Consider the following 19,588-nt stretch of genomic DNA (forward strand, 5'->3'; position numbering starts at 1 on the left):
CTAAGGGAAGGAGAAGGGGGTGGGGTTGGGGGCGTGGGTGGGAGGGAGAAGGGGGCAGCGACGGCTGGAGTAGGAGGGGAGTTAGGGCGGGGCAAGCGCGGCGAGTGAGGCATCAGGGACGGGGTGGGCCGGCGGGGGGAGGAAGAGCGAGCGTGGGCAGCGGAGTGTGGTGGCGCGCGGGCGTGGGCGGCGGGATCTGAATCGGGGGCGGGAGGTAGGTGGCGGCTGCGAGTGGATCTGAATCGGGGGAGAGAGGGGAGAGGAGTGGAGTTAGGGTTTGGGTTGGGCTGCTAAGAGGTGATCGAGAGATGTTGGATTCGCCTAGTGTGGACGGTTCAGATCACATAGAGTGGGTGATCCGTGAGAAGTGTTCTGATTGGTCCGAGAATCTGTGATTTAAAATAATTTCCAAGTACTAAAGATAGAGCTATTTTGTGAAGCAACTATCAAAAATATTTTGCAAAAGGGCATTATACAAATTTTCACTCAAGTTAGACCACATTTTATGGATGAGCACCAATTCGTATGCATTTCTGATCTTTCTACCTATTTTTAATCATTTGTCCAAACTGAGTTTTTTTGTGAAGGACCTACAATATATTTGTTGCAAAATTGGACCAAATCATTTTTTCAGAAATACTAGGCCATATTTAATGCACAATCGACCAAATTATTGGGTGTAAAAAGTTTTGATACACCTCTGGTGAAAAAGACAAATTTTCACCGATTCAGCTGGAAGCGGGTCAAATTTGAACTGCAGCTGCCTCGTAGTTTGCTATTTATTTTTTCCAAAAATCATTTCTAGGTACATAAGTATCTATTTAATCATAGAAACACCAAAAAAATTCCAAGATTCAACCACTAGCTAGGAACGGTCAAGCCCGTCGTTTTGACCGCATTTTGAAACGGGCATAAAAAATTCAAAAAAATCAAAAAATTGGAAAACCTTCGCATTGTGTCATTATATGTGACCAAGTTTCCAGTAAAAATAATAAACTTGTAATACGGTAATTATTTTAAAAAAGTGTTCTCAGAAATGAGCTATCATGCGTGAAGATTCATGGCTTTAAGCCAAATGATCAATCTTATGGTCACATTCATGGCATAGTTTTTTCAAATGATCTCATATTGTGCACAAGGGTGCATCTTGGAATTCCAAACAATGTTGCCTAAGGAAGTTTTCATTTTCTTTGCATGGAAAATTCATTTTTCATTTTCCGAGTGCCCAAAAGGAGGGTTTTTTGTGAAGGAACTACCAAATAATTGTTGCAAAATTGGACCTAATCAATTTTATAAAATACTAGGCCATATATAATGCACAATTGACAAAATGGTTGGGTGAAAAAAGTTTTGATCCACCTCTAGTGAAAAAGACAAATTGTCGTCGATTCAGTAGGAAACGGGTCAAATTTGAACTGTAGCTGCCTCATAGTTTTCTCTTTATTTTTTCCAAAAAACATTTCTAGGTACATAAGTATCTATTTAATCATAGAAACACCAAAAAAATTCCAAGATTCAACCACTAGCTAGGAACGGTCAAGCCCGCCGTTTTGACCGCATTTTGAAACGGGCATAAAAAATTTAAAAAAATTCAAAAAATTGGAAAACCTTCGCATTGTGTCACTATATGTGACCAAGTTTCCAGGAAAAACAATAAACTTGTAATACGGTAATTATTTTAAAAAGTGTTCTCAGAAATGAGCTATCATGCGTGAAGATTCATGGCTTTCAAGCCAAATGATCAATCTTATGGCCACATTCATGGCATAGTTTGTTCAAATGATCTCATATTGTGCACGAGGGTGCATCTTGTAATTCCAAACAATGTTGCCTAAGGAAGTTTTCATTTTCTTTGCATGAAAAATTCATTTTTCATTTTCCGAGTGCCCAAAAGGAGGTTTTTTTGTGAAGGAACTACCGAATAATTGTTGCAAAATTGGACCTAATCAATTTTATAAAATAATAGGCCATATATAATGCACAATTGACAAAATGGTTGGGTGAAAAAAGTTTTGATCCACCTCTGGTGAAAAAGACAAATTGTCGTCGATTCAGCTGGAAACTGGTCAAATTTGAATTGTAGCTACCTCATAGTTTGCTCTTTATTTTTTCCAAAAATCATTTCTAGGTACATAAGTATCTATTTAATCATAAAAACAGCAAAAAAATCCAAGATTCAACCACTAGCTAGGAACGGTCAAGCCCGCCATTTTGACCGCATTATGAAACGGGCATAAAAAATTCAAAAAAAAACAAAAAATTGGAAAACCTTCGCATTGTGTCATTATTTGTGACCAAGTTTCCAGGAAAAATAATAAACTTGTAATACGGTAATTATTTTAAAAAAGTGTTCTCAGAAATGAGCTATCATGCGTGAAGATTCATGGCTTTCAAGCCAAATGATCAATCTTATGGCCACATTCATGGCATAGTTTGTTAAAATGATCTCATATTGTGCACGAGGGTGCATCTTGGAATTCCAAACAATGTTGCCTAAGGAAGTTTTCATTTTCTTTACACGGAAAATTCATTTTTCATTTTCCGAGTGCCCAAAACGAGGTTTTTTTGTGAAGGAACTACCAAATAATTGTTGCAAAATTGGACCTAATCAATTTTAGAAAATACTAGGCCATATATAATGCACAATTGACAAAATGGTTGGGCGTCAAAAATTTTGATCCACCTCTGGTGAAAAAGACAAATTCTCGTCGATTCAGTTGAAAGCGGGTCAAATTTGAACTGCAGCTGCCTCATAGTTTGCTCTTTATTTTTTCCAAAAATCATTTATAGGTAAATAAGTATCTATTTAATCAGAAATACATGGTTTGATGGCGAGACATCGAGGTTTGGATGGTGGCCGAGGGCCCCAACTCTAGAGCGCGTAAGCTCGCATGCCCGCCGCGTGGTCACTGCGTGACCGTGGCGTTGCCATGTGTTCTGGGCGGCCTAGGCATGTCTAGTGGGTTGGGCACTCCCCAGGTAGGTGCTAGGAAGAAAATCACAATATAAGATTCTCACGAGGAGACCGATCGATGCTCAAACATGAATAAGCAGCCAAGTGTTTGATTTGCGGTACGGGAAATGCACATGGCTAATGGGCATGAGTTTTGGCTGAGGATGATCAGTTACTAAGAAGACCGTCTTCACAAATTTTCACCTCAAAAGGAGGAGCCTAGGTGGTACTTGCTTTACAAACTACCACACTGGACATAAATACGAATGTTGAAGCTGGGCTCAAAATAATGAATGGATTGAGCTGGCATTTGGTGGAGGATGGTTTTTTGGGCATAGGAAAGCACTGTAGAAAATGGATACCATTTGGACATGCCAAAGTGGTACTTCCTTCACAAAGTGCTGCTCTAAACAGAATAGGAAAATGAATATTTTCGAATTATTTTTGAACTAGGCAAGGAATGTTTTTACATATTTGACGAAGATATGACCCAAATAATTTATGAGATTTTTATGGGAATTTTGGGAATGACAGAAATATAGGTTGCTTCACAACCTAGGGCAAAAACTGCCACATGGACATGACACATAGGCAAAACTGATGAGGTGGCGCCTAGTCATAGCAACCCACCACAATTTACAAGGCTATGACCATCTATATTGGTCGTTAACAACTAGACATAAGGCAGCGGACTAGCGTTGTTTGCTTTATGACCTTTTCATGTAAGGAAATTACGACCTTTCTGACCAAAATGGTCGCAATGGTTTAGGGTTTGGAGCCCCTCGAACAGCTTTCGACAAATTGGTCTGAAATGGTCATAGATCTATGACCAATTCTTCCAGGGTCACTGACAGAAGGTCACTAGTTGACATATTTCTTGTAGTGTTGGTACCATGACTAGGTTCGCTAGCCAGTCCATGTGTTTATTCTCTCTGATGAACCCAGCTTCAAGTAGTTTGGCTAGCTCCTCGCTCATAGATTGTCGTTTGGGCTCGGAAAAGCGCCACAGTGTTTGCTTGACTTGTTTAAACCCCTTTATTATATGGGACATTTACATCTATGCCCCTAACTTGATCCCACTACTCAGATTTGCCCCTAATTTCTAAGGGTGCTCAAATTTGCCCCTTTGTCGTCCACTTATAGAAATGCCCTTCTGCGTCGTTACCGTTAGATCAAAGGGCGTCAAAGGGCTTTGATCGTCTTGAAAAAAATAGCAAAAAAATCAAAAAAATCTGAAATTTTGTGGGATCGAGGATACTCAAGTGCGTAAGGTGGTTCCAAATTTTCATGCTGCTTAGACACTCTAGGAGCTCATGGCAAAGGAAAAATTGTAAATATGTACGCCCTTGAATAGTAAATTCAAAAAATAGCAAGAAAATTAAAAAAAATATGAAATGTTTTGGCATTGAAGATGCTCGGATGCGCAAGGTGTGTGCCAAAGTTTGTTGTGTTTGGACATTGTAGGAGCTCGTGGAGAAAAAACAAAATATGGCTTGGAAGAGCTCCTCGCATGCCATTTGATAACAAAATTTTGCATACACCTTCCGCAACCGATCATCTTGGATGCCAAAAAATTTAATATTTTTTTGAATTTACTTGCTATTTTATTTGAATTTACTAATCATACGCATACAGATTTATTGTTTTCTTTTGGCATGAGCTCCTGGTATGTCTAAACATCCTGAAAATTTGCATGCACCTTGTGCACCTAACTATCTTCGATCCCACAGAATTTTAGATTTTTTTGATTTTTTTTGCTATTTTTTCGAGGCAGTCAAAGCCCTTTGACCGAACGGTAACAGCGCAGAAGGGCATTTCTATAAGGATACCTAACGGCAGAGGGGCAAATTTGAGCACCCTTCGAAATTAGGGGCAAATCTAAGTAGTGGGATCAAGTTAGGGGCACAAATGTAAATGGCCCTTATTATATTGAGGCTGTGTTCGTCCTGTCTATGTGGGATTCCGAGCATGTCCGAAGGCTGCCAGGTGAAGATGTCCCAATTTTCGCGCAGGAATGCTCGTAGGGCGGCGTCGACTGTCGGATCCAGCTGGGCTCCGATGGATGCTGTTTTGTTGGGATCCATCGGGTGCACTTGAATCTTGATGATTTCATCTGCTGGTCTGAAAGATGTGGATTTAGGCCTCTTGTTGAGGATTACATCGTCTTTGTCCACTATGGAACGCTGAGTGGTTAACTCTTCGGCTGAAAGGGCCTCGGGTAGTGCATCGAGGGCCAAAGATGCGGTTTTGTTTTTGGCATGGAGTGCTATATCCGGATCACTAGTGATGGTGATTACTCCATTGGGCCCTGGCATTTTAAGCTTCATGTACCCGTTATGGGGTATGGCTTGGAAGTGTGCGAAGGTGTCCCGCCCCAAAAGGGCGTGGTACCCACTATTGAAGGGGGCCACATGGAAGAGCAACTCTTCGGACGTGTAGTTATCAGGCGTGCTGAATACTACATTGAGTTTAATTTTCCCCAAGCATCATGCTTCTCGACTAGGGATAATACCTCGAAAGGTTGTATTGCTTTGCTCGATGCAGCTCTTGTCCATCTGCATTTTGTTGAGCGTATCTTCGTAGATGAGGTTAAGTCCGCTTCCGCCGTCCATGAGCACTTTGGTAAGTCGAAAGCCGTCCACGATTGGGTTTAAGACCAAGGCGGCTGGTGCTCAGACTGATCGGGCTCTTGTTTCATCATCGGCGGTGAAAGTTATGGTTGTATCGCTCCAAGTGTTTATTGCGGTTACTTGGTTGACTTCGGCGAGGTCGCGGAGCGCCCTTTTGCGCCGATTATTTGAAGAAAAGGTCTCAAAGACTGTAAAGACGTTGATATTGCCGTCCTCCAAAGAGTGCTTCTCTGGGGTAGTACGGGTGAGGATGGCCTCACCACTCTTAGACACTTGCCGGAGTACCCAACACGCCCCAAGGCTATGCGTTGGTTCGGTGCTCGGCTCGTATGTATTTGACAGGGCTTGTCGAGCAGTTAGTCTAGGATGGTTCTATATCCTGTGAAGGGTTTGTTTTTCTTGTCGATGGGCTTTTGGTCGGATGTTTCATGAGGGTGCATCCGTTTTGCCCGTATAGTGGTTTGCTTAAAGGCAGGGGCACCCATTGGGCTGTGTAGGCCTTCCATGCGCTTTCCATTGCGCAGTACTTCTATACTATGTGTGTCAAATCTGGGAAGTGCTGTATGCGGCGGCGGTTGAGGGCATTGAGAATTCCCTCGTCCGTACAGTTGCGGCGAAAAACTGAAACCGCATCATTATCGCAACAATCTTTAATCTTGTTTTTAACAAGAGGGAATCTGGCCCAGAAGTGATGGACCGTTTCCTGAGGTTGCTGCCGAACATACATTAGGTCACATATGTCTGGAGGCCTTGAATTGCTTGGGGAGTATTTCTTGTGCTGGGTGGGCGGACTAAAATCCGAACCCTGACCCACGATTGGATCCGGAGTTTGAAGAATCTCGGAGGTTGCTAGTTCAAGATCAGCAAGGTCCTGAAGACTTCCAGGATCAATGCCTGATCCTATGTTTGGGGGACATGAAGTCTTCTCCTGAGGCTGGGTATCCGGCTTGTAGGGTTCGGAGATCCGAATATATCTGGTGCTTAACTTAGGAGGAGAAGCGTTCTCAGCTCGTTCCTCCATGACCGCTACCAGATGGGTGATCAGCGGGGACTTGATTTCCCTCTGATCGGGTTTAAGCCCGATCTGACCATAGTCTGCCGCGACTCCCAAGGTGGCAATGCAATCTAGCAGCTCGTTCAAGGACGAGACATCTACCGGATCCATCTTTTCGGAGTGCTCGAGGCTGGCGTGGAGATGATGTTTGGCGATTGTGGGGGCCGCTGCTGACTCGACGACCGAGCGAGCACCTACGGTAAAACCGCTGAGTTGTAGGGCCTGCCCTGAAGTTAGGGCCCTTCCAGTGGTAATATCATCATTAATGACAAGGCGAGCGATCGATCCTACTGTCAACGACACAGAGGAACTCTCAATGAAAGCACCAATGTCCATGTCAAAATCGGCCGATCTCGGGTAGGGGGTCCCGAACTATACGTCTAAGGGTTGAAGGTAACAAGGGACATAGGGGACATGATATTTACCCAGGTTCGGGCCCTCTTAAGGCCTTGTTCGGTTGTAGCAGAATTAATCCTCTACTGGATTTAATCCTCTAGAGGATTGGGTGATCCCCGCTTGACACCAAAACCACTTGGGGACCAAATCCCTGCTAGTATGCAATCCACGCCACTCTCATGCATTCGGTTAGTCCCCAAGGGCGCTGGACCACATGGACTAGAGTATTGACAGAGATGCAAACAGAAGTGGTACATATAGATACCAACAATTCTCGTGTAGTAATGACACAGATGCAGACTGAAGTGACAATAACACTGACAGTTTAAAACACTTATTATCCCAACAATAACAACAATTCTAAGATTTGAACAGGGCACAAATACTAACAAAAATAATAGCAATTTTGAGCATACATAATATATAATATGTTGAATAGACCACAAGAGCTTAATTATCAGTTCCTCCCAAATTCTTCCACGCTACAGTCAGTTGTTTCAGAAATAGTGTTTAGTTTCTCTACAAATATTACATGGACAAAACCCAGCGAATAGATATGAACCTTCCACTGAAAAGCACACACAAATAGATCCAAGTCGCGGCACCTTCGCCCTTCTTATGGAGCATTCTTATGTAGAACTCCTGCTTTTTGAAACCATTCAAAACCCAAATTAGTTTGAGAGTGAAATACTTGCCAGTTTTATTTCCAGTAATGGAAACAATGAGAAAAACATACGTAAACAGTAGGTAAATCAATCTATATCCTCTGATCTATGTTAAAATCATCCCTTCTTATTTTCTAGGGACAAGGCATAATAGCAATTTAGAAATAGACAATGACTACAACCACAAGAAAATCAGCCTAGACTAGCTACAACACAAGCACTTGTCAACCTGTGTCGATACATCAAGAAATCATTTGAAAAAAGGTTGTATTATTCAAGAAAAGTATTCCTATAACCAGTTAGTCTAATAGTTTGCAAAAGAACTTCATAAATATATTAAAAACAACTATCCATTTCAGCAGAAAAAAATGTCTTTACTGCAGCAGCAACAACAACAACATGGACTAAATGGCTAGTAAGGAGTTTTAGTAACATGGACTAATTGAAAAGAGGAGTACCTGAGTTATTCCATTTCAGCTCTCAGCCACATAAGAGCAGTCTCCGGTCTGGCACTCATGAAAATCTCTCAGTTCTCGAGGATCTTGAAGACTCGGAAAGCCTTGACTTCTTCTTCAGGTGTGATGTCCATTTGTTTCAGCAGATCAATGCAGTTTTTGATAGAGTACTCATCCACGACCCTTGGCTTATTCCTCTCATCCTCCACCTGCTTCGTCCTTATTTCCAAGTACTTCTCCATCATTTCAGCCACATCACCATTCGCCCCCTCCTTCTCTTTGGTTCTTTCTCTTCTGCATTTCTTGAGGGTGCAGTAGCCAAATTTGGTTGAGTTTGCTGGGGCTCCACAGCAATGTTTTCTTGCACATACACCTCCTCAACATCTTCATCAATCTGCACCCTTTCTCCTCCAAGATTCTCACCATCAGCTGATGTTTCTCCTTTATTCTTGCCAGCTCCTCCAAGATTCTCGAGATGTGATTGGGTTGAGCAATGTGATGACTCGATAGAGGTGAAGTTATATGTCCCTTCTGCAGTTTGGCCTACAAGTTAAAGTGACAATCAAATATAATATTTCAAACTAGAAGAGTAAACAAACATAAAACAATGACATGAGTATATGAATGAAGTTGATAACTAACCATCATGCAATTCTCCCAAAGCTTCGAAAAGAGGGAAGGCTTTTGTCTTGAACTTTCCCGCTTTAGGGTGTGACTACATAGTTGACAAGAAAATGATATTAGAGCATGCAACAAGTAATGAAACTTTTAGGGAATAACAATGACATTCTTACTATGATGATGTTTTTCAAAAGTGGTGGATCCGCTAGAATCTTGCACTGCCAGTCGTCCCATGAAACGCCACTTTGCTTCCTTATCTCTTTGATCATCTTGTATTCTTTTTTAACTCTTTTTCCTTTTCTTGGACTTTCTTCTTCTCGTACCTAGAATAAGGATTCTTTTGGTGGAATTTCTTCACTATCGTATTCCATGCTTCTGAGCTCCATCCATTTTGACCCTTATGTTCAGGTGTAGCATGCTCATGAAGCAAGTCCACAAGATCTTTCTCAAGGCTTGCATTCCACTGTGCTCTATCTTCTGCATTTCCACATTGTATGTTAATGTACCTTTTTCTATCTTAACTATTTTGGTTTAAGCAAATAAAGTCCCGACAAGAGAAATAAAGTCACGGCTAGTTTATTACCTTTGGGAGACCTGAGGGAGTCCTGGATTAGGGGGTATCCGGATAGCCGGACTATGTACAACGTCCGGAATATTGAAGCGTGAAGATACAAGACTCAAGACTTTGGCCCGTGTCCGGATGGGACTCTCCTTTGCATGTAAGGCAAGCTTGGCGATCCGAATATTGTGTTTCCTTCCTTGTAACGACTCCATGTAAACCCTAGCCCTCTCCAGTGTCTATATAAACCGGAGAGGTTGGTCCTTAGAAGGCCGATCACAATTACAATCATACCATCATATGCTAGCTCTTAGGGTTTAGCCTCTACGATCTCGTGGTAGATCTACTCTTGTACTACCCATATCTTCAATATTAATCAAGTAGGGAGTAGGGTTTTACCTCCATCGAGAGGGCCCGAACCTGGGTAAACATCTGTGTCCCTTGCTTCCTGTTACCATCAGCTTTGACGCACAGATCGGGACCCCCTACCCGAGATCCGCCAGTTTTGACACCGACATTGGTGCTTTCATTGAGAGTTCCTCTGTGTCGTCACTACAAAGCTCAATGGCTCCTTCAATCATCATCAACAACACGGTCCAGGGTGAGACTTTTCTCCCCGGACAGATCTTCCTGTTCGGCGGCTTTGCCCTGCGGGCCAATTCGCTTGGCCGTCTGGAGCAGATCGGCAGCTACGCCCCTGGCCATCAGATCAGGTTCGGAAACCTGAACTACACGGCAGACATTCGCGGAGACCTGATCTTCGATGGATTCGAGCCTATGCCAGGAGCACCGGACAGCCACGACAGGCATGGTTTAGACCTCCTATCGGACAACTCTTGGGATATCACCCCTGCGGCAGCCCTGGACTCAAATCTGGGGCAGGCTGCGTTGCCTAAGGACGGAGGGATGGAGCCCGCCCCGCAGGCCGTACCCTCGTCGGCAGTGGAGCCGAACACAGGCCTCACTTCTGAGGAAGCCTGTGACTCCGGACCCCCGGATTCGTATCCGGTTGTAGGTTCTAGTCCATGCGTTCCCGAGCCCGCCAAGCCTAGTTGGGCTCCGGTATTGGAGTTCACCGCTGCGGACATCTTCCAGCACTCGCCCTTTGGTGATATGTTGAACTCGTTAAAGTCTCTCTCTTTGTCAGGAGGCTCGGGGCCGAACTATGTCCGTCTAGAGTGGGAAGCAGACGGCGACGGAATTCGTTGCCCACCCACCACCCACTTCATTGCCACGGTCGATGATTTAATCGGCGTGCTTGACTTCGACTCCGAAGACAGCAACGGTATGGACGACGATGCAGGAGAATTACAGGAGCCACCGCTCTCAGGGCGGTGGACGGCCACCTCCACATACGATATATACACGATGGACGATCCGAAGGAAACCAATGGCGACGAGGCAACGGAGGATAACCCCTCAGGAGGAAAAGCAAAGCATGGGCGTCTTTAACGCCACTCCAAGCCCCGCCACATCAACACCGGCCCCGGAGATGAAAGCAAATCGGATGGTGCCGAAGAGGAATACAACCCTGATCAGCCTACCTTCAAGCAGGCCGGACCGGCCACGGTGGGATACCTGGAGAGGGACAACTGCACACACCCCTCCGAAGACGAGGAAAGCCTCGGCAATGATGAGTTTGGCGTGCCTGAAGATCCAGTGGAACAAGTTCGCTTCAAGCGACGGCTCATGGCCACGGCAAGGAGCCTGCAAAGGAAGCAAGAGCAGCTCAAAGCTGACCAATATCTGCTAGTGGACAGGTGGACCAAGATCCTGGCCACCGAAAAGTACGGACTCGACCACCCTAACAAAGGGCATACCCGGCACAACTGGCTACCTCAACCCATGCAGGAGAACCACAAGCACACACCTAGACGTCCACACATCACTACGGTCCAAGACAGTAAGAAGAATACACGAAGAGGCATCCTCAAGCCTCGACGCAATGGTCATAAACGTCAAGACAGGGAAACTGGTGCCAAGTCCAGCAACTCTCAGCCCGGTAAACGGACAAAGAACAACTCAAGCCTACTCGGCCCAGGCCACACACTTGATCAACCGTGTGAAATTCACGGTACTCCTAGAAGGACGTCAAAGCATACCAATAGAGAATGCCGGATCCTCAAAACAAAGTGGCTGGTCGTGCACCGGAAACAATAAGTGAAGGTGTCTCGTCAAGAGCCCCCCCCCCCCAGGGCATAAAAAGTACGGCCGATCGCCCATGATCACATCAACCACAGCAAGTCAATTGCAGTACCTCTAGACCTAGTAGTCCAGGGGCTCCACAACACACAAAGCCCACACGGGTATGAAGCCATGAATAACATCTTCTAAAAGATGCAAGGCGCAAAGGCCAAGTTTTATTGGCCCACCACTCTAATGGTTGTCTTCGGATCACCCAAAAATAAAATGCTACGCCAAATAATAAATCTTCGGCACCTTCCCACCATGCGGTAGTTTACCGTAAGCTAGCGGGATAAACCATGTTGACTAGATTCCACGTGGTAAATCACTCAGGCTAACTATCCGGACACCCACTGAGGAGTCCGCGCTACCTCACGGTACATCGGCCGGGCCCACCGGGGTCCGATCAGGGACCCTTGGACCAACCACAAGAGGACGCTCAGCTGCCTTCAAGCATTTGCCTTTACAAAATAACGTTGATGCAGAATAGGATTGGCAGCGTGGAATCAGCCCAGACACACAATGGCAGGAACATGCAGGTAGAAGGCAGTTCGGATTCACTCTCGATCCACTCACAACCCCCTCCAGTCCGGCCATCACAGGTTCCGCGAAAAAACACCTCTTTTCATACATCATACTCATATGCATAGACATATCATCCTACTACAATGCGTAGACTTAAATAACACTTACCGGCCATTGTTCATCGCCGACGCCTCTTTGCCATGCTTCGTGTTCGCCCGGTTACGCCAGGGGCTTCACAGTACGGCAATAATGTCCGACCACCTTTTCGGTCGCTCGGCACCCCGAACTTATAGCACTATATGCATGAGCTCCGAATCATGTCTTGGGTCATTGGTTGGGTTTGCCCGGCTCCCAAGTTTTGGTACCTTACGTTCCATTCTATCGGCTAAGGTAGCGCTGGGAGAACTACTGCGGTTGTGTCCCGGTTCAGCCGGATGAGCACCTCAGTAGAGAAAGCCGAAAACCGACTGTCATGATGTAGCGAGAGCTGGTCAGCTGTTCGAGAGGTTGTAAAATCCTTAAAGATTTATTCCGCACAACGCCATTATAAATGCAGAGTGCGACGGATTGGTCTTCTGATCAGGCACTGATAGAGCCCCTAGTACGGCCTTCCGAACACTAGGGGCTGCGCCGACCATACTCGAATTCCTATGGCTAAGTGAGAGTAATAAAGCCTTATAGTCTGATTGCCTGGTTCGCGGAGAGAAACACCTCCTTAAAAGGACCCAACCATGGGATAAAGAGCGTTCAGATATATCCCGAACACCCCCGTATTCTTTTTACGTGGGGTAGAAGCCGACGACTGGCCAACTCTCAGGATTTGCATACAATAAACAGCCGCACAGGAAGAACATATGTTCAAATAAAATAGGCAATATATAATAAAAATGCCATTATCCCATATTACAAAAAGTGGCACGAATGCCCTCAGGGAAATATAATGTCTTTGGCACACTTATCCACCGCAAGGCGGGCCCCTTTCAATACACCTTCATAGTACAGCTCGGGCTTGCGGTGCTCCTTACCCTCCGGCGGCCCCTCAGTCATCAGCTTCTCCGCGTCAAGCTTCCCCCAATGCACTTTTGCATGGGCAAACACCATGCGTGCGCCTTCTATACAGACTGATCGCTTGATAGCATCAAGCCGGGGACAGGCGCCCACATTCCGCTTGACGAGTCCGAAGTAACTGCTTGGAATTGGCTCCGCAGGCCACAACCGACAACTAAGTCTTTCATGGCTAGTTCGGCCGCCTGGTGCAGTTCGACCAGTTGTTTCAGCTGATCGATAAAAGGCACCGAATAGTTCGGCGCCAAATACTGCGACCAGAAATCCCTCTCCGCAGACTTCTTGTCCTCGGTTCGGTAGAATGGGGTGGCATCTGATATGCTGCGAGGAAGATCCGCAAAATCCCCTGGAAAAATATGAATTCAGCTTGCCGCTTGGGATTCTTCCCATTATCATGTACAAAGGGCTAAGAATACAGAAGGCCTTACCAGCCGCAACTTTCCGGGCCTCCTGAACGTCCTGCGCAGCACCTCGGGCTTCTTCCCGAGCACCTTCCGCAGCCTCGAGAGCTTAGGCGAGTTCGGATTCTTTCCCTATTAGACTCTGCTCCAAGCCCTCGCTTTTCTTTATAGCTTCCAGGAGCTCTCGCTCAGCTGCGATGACCCTGGCCTCGTGTTTTTCACGAAGCGCCTGTTCGGCGGCAGCCTTCTCGTTGGCATCAGCCACGGTCTTCTTTAATGCCTCGTATTCGGCACTCGCTCCTAGAGCATACAATACAAACACTTTTCACTAAGCACAACTATTCATTCTTGCCAACTTCAAGACAAATGTTTTCAACATACCCTGCTTGTCTTCCAATTGCTTCTTCACACGACCAAGTTCTTCCTCGGCCCGTGCAAGGCTCTGCTTCAGTTCGGACACTTCCGCATTATAAGCGATTGTCCTCTATGCAGACGCCTATTTTCGCACACAGGGGTATACGTCATTCACATAGGCTCCTGCGAAAGTAGAGGATTTGATCCCCTGCCCGGCTCCGTCTCCTCCGCCGGACAGTGCATCAGGGGCTACTACTCATATTATGACAATTCCTCAAAGGTTTGTTAGGAAACATACCTCAAAGGCCTTTATAAGGCCAAAGCAGGACTCGTTCAGCCCATTCTCGGCGAACTGAATCTTCTCAACCACCGCGCCCATGAGGGTCTGGTGCTCATCGATGATAGACATGTTCTTTAACACTGTCAATAGACCACCAGGCAGCTCTACTAGAACAGAGGATGTCGGCGGGGTAGGCAGGCCTCCCACCATCGAAGGTGGCTGTTCGCTCGACTCTGGAACCTTAGAGGTCCCGGGGGCCTTATCCGCCCCCGTGTGTCCGGCTCCAGGGATATGTCCTTCTTGGTCCGGGTCCTATCGAGATGACACCTCAGTGTCGCGCCTGGATTTCAGGGAAAGGGCCTGCGGAGGCGTCTCGCTCGCCAAGGCGTCCGAGCCCAGCGAATCCTCCGTTGAGGACTGTCCGGCGCGAGGCCTCGCCGGGCTGTGCAAAATATGGCAACGGTTAAAGTTACTATATCCAAAAATAATCACCAGACGCATATGCGCGTTCGGATCATGTATACTTACGACTTCTCCAGGGGCTGGGCCCTAGGATCCCACTCCGGGCTGCTATCGGCAGCCTTGGTGGGTGTCTCTGGGAGGGAACCTTTCCCCCTCTTGGGCGATTCGGCCTCCAGGGACGGGGAAGCTGCATGCTTCCTCCCAACTTCAGAGTGAGGCTCATCCTCCTCTGCTTCCTCCTCTTCGCCTTCTGAAGAAGGAGCGCCGCTTGAGTCTTTGGATTTTTCGTCCGAAGCCTCGCGGCGATGGAGGCCACTCAGGGTCTTCTTGACCTTCTTGGCGGCCTCCTTCTTTGGCGCCTCGTAAGGCGCGAGGACCAGCATCTTCGACAGAAGAGGTCCGGCCGGTTCCTCTGGCAGCGGGGCCGGACAATGTATCCGCTCCACCTTCTTTATCCATCCCTGAGGTCACAATGAAACATGATTAAGATGTCTCCCTCATGACATGCCAGCTGAAGCATGAATGGATAGAGCATAGCTGTAACTTACCGAGCTTGCAGAATGGGATAATTGATACCCACGGTCCTCAGCGGGGCCCGGCCATGATTTGCCGGACTTGAAGAGCACCTTCCAGATATCCTTGTGGGAGGAATCATAAAGCTCCTGAAGGGTTTGGTGCTCGGTTGGGTCGAATTCCCACAGAGTGCAAGCTCGGCAGTGACAGGGGAGAACCAGGCGAACTAGCATCGCCTGGACTACGTCGACGAGTTTGACGTCCCTGTCAACCACACTCTGAACGCGCGTCTGGAGCAGTGACAGCTCATCGGACGAGGACCAGTTCGGGCCCTTCTTGGGCCAAGACGTGAGCCGCAGTGGAGCTCCAGATCTGAACTCTGGAGCTGCCGCCCACTTTTTGCCATGTGGTTTGGTAATATAGAACCACTACTGCTGCCACTCCTTGACGGAGTCGTTGAAAGCGCCCTTCGGCCAAGCGGCCTTGGGCATCTTGCTTACCATGGCGCCGCCGCACTCGGCATGTTCGCCACTCACCACCTTGGGTTTCACATTGAAAATCTTCAGCCACAGGCCGAAGTGAGGTGGGATCCGGAGAAAAACCTCGCACACGACGATGAACGTCGAGATATTGAGGAAGGAGTTGGGGGAAAGATCATGAAAATCGATCCCGTAGTAATACATGACTCCACGAACAAATGGGTGAAGGAGAAACCCGAGCCCGCGGACAAAATGGGGAAGGAACACGACTCTCTCATGAGGTTCTGGAGTGGGGACGACCTATCCCGCCGGTGGGAGACGATGGCCGATCTTCTAGGCCAGATACCCGGCTCCCCGGAGCCTCTTGATGTCTTTCTCCTGGACGGTCGAGGCCATCCATCTGCCTCCTGCTCCAGATCCGGACATCTTTGGAAAACCTCGCTTCGATGGAGAAGAAGGGTGTTTGGGCGTTAGGGCTCGAACAATGGGGAATGGACTAGCGAAAGGAGGAGGCGTAGGAAAAGAGTAAGAGACCTTATCTCTTTATAGAGACGGTAAATGCTTTTTGCGCCTCCCCACTTGCCTGGTGGAACCCGTCTGCCTCCCACTCACCGCGATTAGCGGCGCGGTTAGATTAGCCATACCCGTGTTGGTGAGAATCCTGTGATGAGGGGACACGATCTCTGCTTTGACAAGACGTGTCAAAGAAACCGCCTCGCAATATGCGTTGTGGCTGGTTGTGGGAAAACGGTTCGAATAATGATCCGACCGTAATAACATGTCACGTCGTCTAAAAATGTTGTCAGCAGATTGCATTTGTGAAGTATCATTCTCTCTACAGCGGTGTGTAAAGATCATTTTGTGGATCCGGACACGATTCAAGTGTTCGATAATTACTTCGGAGTATTCGGAGAAGGAACCTGCCTTGCAATGCCGAAGACAATACTGCACGCCGGACTCATCGTCATTGGAGCCTGGTTCAGGGTCTACTGAGGGAGTCCTGGATTAGGGGGTATACGGACAGCCGGACTGTGTACAATGTCCGGACTATTGAAGCGTGAAGATACAAGACTCAAGACTTCGGCCCGTGTCCGGATGGGACTCTCCTTTGCGTGGAAGGCAAGCTTGGCGATCCGGATATTGTGTTTCCTTCCTTGTAACCGACTCCATGTAAACACTAGCCCTCTCCGGTGTCTATATAAACCGGAGAGGTTGGTCCTTAGAAGGCCGATCACAATTACAATCATTTTCGGGTGGTAGGTGCGACATATGCCAACGGGTGGCTTATCATTGTGGGAGCCAATAAGACATCGCCGGTGCCTGGAAACGGGATAAGGCGAAGACATGCACGCCGGCGAATCTTACCCAGGTTCGGGGCTCTCCATGGAGATAACACCCCTAGTCCTGCTCTGCGGGGTCTCTGCATGATCACTAGATCAACAAGTAGCTACAAGAGGCTCCTTGAGCTGTTTGGCGAGAGGAGGAAGAAGGGGCAAGGCTAGCTCTCTTCTCCTATCAAAGTTGTGTCTAAAACTATCAAAGTCCAACCCTTTGCATGGGTGCCCTGGGGGTTTATATAGGCCTAGCCCCTAGGGGTACAATGGTAATCCGGCTGGGCGCGGGCCCAACCATCAGTGTCTACACTCGCCGGCTTCTCCGCCGACTGCTGGGGCCCGCCGACTGGTTGGTCCCATCGGCTGCCGGCCTCCTGGTCGATAGGTAGGCCCCACCGCTTGGTCCGGTCGGGGGCTGGTTACTGTTGCCTCACTCTTGATGACGAGGGCTTTGTCGAGGTAAGCATGGCTACAGTGCCGCCGCCTTGCGGGCGCTCACTGTAGCCTTACCTCGTCTTGTCTCCTTAATGGTGCACGTTCTTCGGGGGAGGGAGCGAGCCGGCTGGTGAGGGCCAGCTACGTCCCAGGCCGACTAGGGGAAGCAGGGCCGCCTTCGGGTGTCTCTCTGACCGAAGGGGCCCGTCGCCTGCGGGCCGTACTGATGGCCCATCGTGGGTGACGTCATGGTCAGCATGGCAACAGTGTTGCCCCGGACAGGTCATGGCTGCCCCGTACGGCGTACTGTAGCCATGCGTACTTCGGGATTCGGGGGTGACGGGTTTTACTGTTGCCACGCCCCGTCCCATCTCCGTTATGTGGGTGCAGACTTTGAGGGCACGATCTAGGCCGCCTATCAGGGGTCGGCTTCTTGGAGTCGGTCGTATCATGGCCGGCTTCTTGGAGTTGGCCCTCCCACGACTTTCTTTATGAGGATTCTAGGGCCGAGCCGCCTTTCGGTAGTCGGCTGGTGGGGTAGCCGTCCGAGGGAAGGCGGCCTCGTGTCTTGGGTGCTCGAAGGCTTGATCGGCCTATTATTTGTTAAAGAGCCAGGGGGAGCCGGCTAGGCTACCCGTGGTCATTTACTCCGACAGTAGTCCCCGAAGCTGGTTGTGCTTTATGGCTAAGATGGGAACTAGAAGCTCAATCAGCTTCCTATCCCGAAGAGCCGGCAGCTAGGAGCCGGCTTCACTTATGCATGCCTTCTCGGCGAAGTCTCTTCTAAATCTGAAGGCGGGAACCAACTGGCGCGCTAGCCAGGCTGCGGGCTGGCCGCCCGCCGCCTGTGCGCCACGTGGCACCCTTCGGCTAGAAGGGCCTGCCAGCCCACGCGCATGACGGGACGCCGCTTCAGACTGGGGCCCGCCACTACCACGCCTCAGCCCAAGCGCGGATCTTTTGTGGCCCGAACTGGCTGCTCGCCTTCCAGCGGCGGTTTCCGCACGCCGTTAAGGTGCGATAATCGCGGGACATGGGGGAGTGGGCGCAGTTAATCCCACGTCCCCCCATGCCTCGCCTCCTCAGCTTCGCCGCGCGAGGCTATAAGTAGGGGGAGGAGGGGGAGCGGCAGGCTCGCACGCTCGCCCTCGCCCCGCCACTCTCTTCTTCTACCTTCTCTCTGTCGCCGTAGCTGCTCTCCACCGCGCCACTGCTCCACCAATCTTCTTGGCACGCTGTAGTCTTGCCGCAGCCGAATTGCGCGCGCTTCGCCGCCGCGCCTTCCCCGGCGCTTCTCCGTCCTCATGGCTCCAATGTCAAGCTCCTGGGATGGCTCCAACGTCCATGAAGACCACATCGACTTCCTCCGCAAGACGCGGCGGTTGCCGGGCAAGGACTACGTGCGAGTCTGTCTTGCACCGGAAAGGGAGACCTCGCCAGCGCCGGAGGAGGGCGAGCGGGTAATATTCCGCTCGCAATGCCTGCGCGGCGTCGGCCTGCCCGCGAGCGGCTCCTTCCGCTCGTTCCTCGAGTTTTACCATCTCCAGCCGCACCACCTCACTCCAAACACGGTGGTGCTGTTGTCGGCCTTCGTCACTCTATGCGAAGGCTTCCTCGGTGTCCTCCCCACCCTCGAACTTTGGGGGGAATTTTTCCAGTCCAATCTCGGCACCGTCATCGCGGGCGTGCCGACTCCATGTGGCGCCTTCATCGCTATGCGGAGATCGACGGCCGACAACCCGTTCGCAGCCAACGCGCTGATCCAGTCGGTGAAGCTCTGGCAAAAATCCTACTTCTACATGAAGAACGTCGCTCCGCAAGGTGACTACGTCAATCTGCCGGCTTACGTAGCCGGCCCGCCGGCTGGGAGGCAGCCTTTGTGGTCCTATCAGGCTAGGTCGCTAACGCCAGCTGGGGCCAGCGCCGTCGCCCGGCTCCGGGTCCTGGTCCAGTCGGAGGGGCTGACCGGGCCCGACCTAATCGCCGCCTTCGTGGAGCACCGAGTGCTCCCGCTCCAAGGCCGCCCTCACCTAATTTGTCAGATGAGCGGCCGCTTCGACCCTAATTGGCTTAGCACCAAGGAGATGCCTCATGACGAGGTATCTTACATGGTGAACTACATCGCCAACTACAAGCTCACCGAGGAATGGCAGTACGGCAAGGAGCCGTACTCTCACGCCGATCCCCCGCCTGTGGTAAGCCTTCTTTCTTTTCTTCTTCTCT

The 19,588-nt window shown here is 48.9% G+C and overlaps 1 long non-coding RNA gene across 2 annotated transcripts in view; it reads right to left on the reverse strand.

Annotated features, from left to right (window-relative positions):
- Positions 1-9,025: 9,025 nt before the first annotated feature.
- The window catches only part of LOC123117246 (uncharacterized), a 30,590-nt gene continuing 20,027 nt past the window's right edge, over positions 9,026-19,588 (reverse strand). For both annotated transcript variants that reach the window (XR_006457320.1, XR_006457319.1), the window contains exons 3-4: positions 9,358-9,368; positions 9,026-9,251 (exon numbers count right to left, since the gene is read on the reverse strand). This is a non-coding gene — a long non-coding RNA (uncharacterized lncRNA). The remainder of the gene's footprint in view (positions 9,252-9,357; positions 9,369-19,588) is intronic.

The sequence above is a fragment of the Triticum aestivum genome, chromosome 5B, assembly GCF_018294505.1.
Source record: "Triticum aestivum cultivar Chinese Spring chromosome 5B, IWGSC CS RefSeq v2.1, whole genome shotgun sequence".
Lineage (NCBI taxonomy): Eukaryota > Viridiplantae > Streptophyta > Magnoliopsida > Poales > Poaceae > Triticum > Triticum aestivum.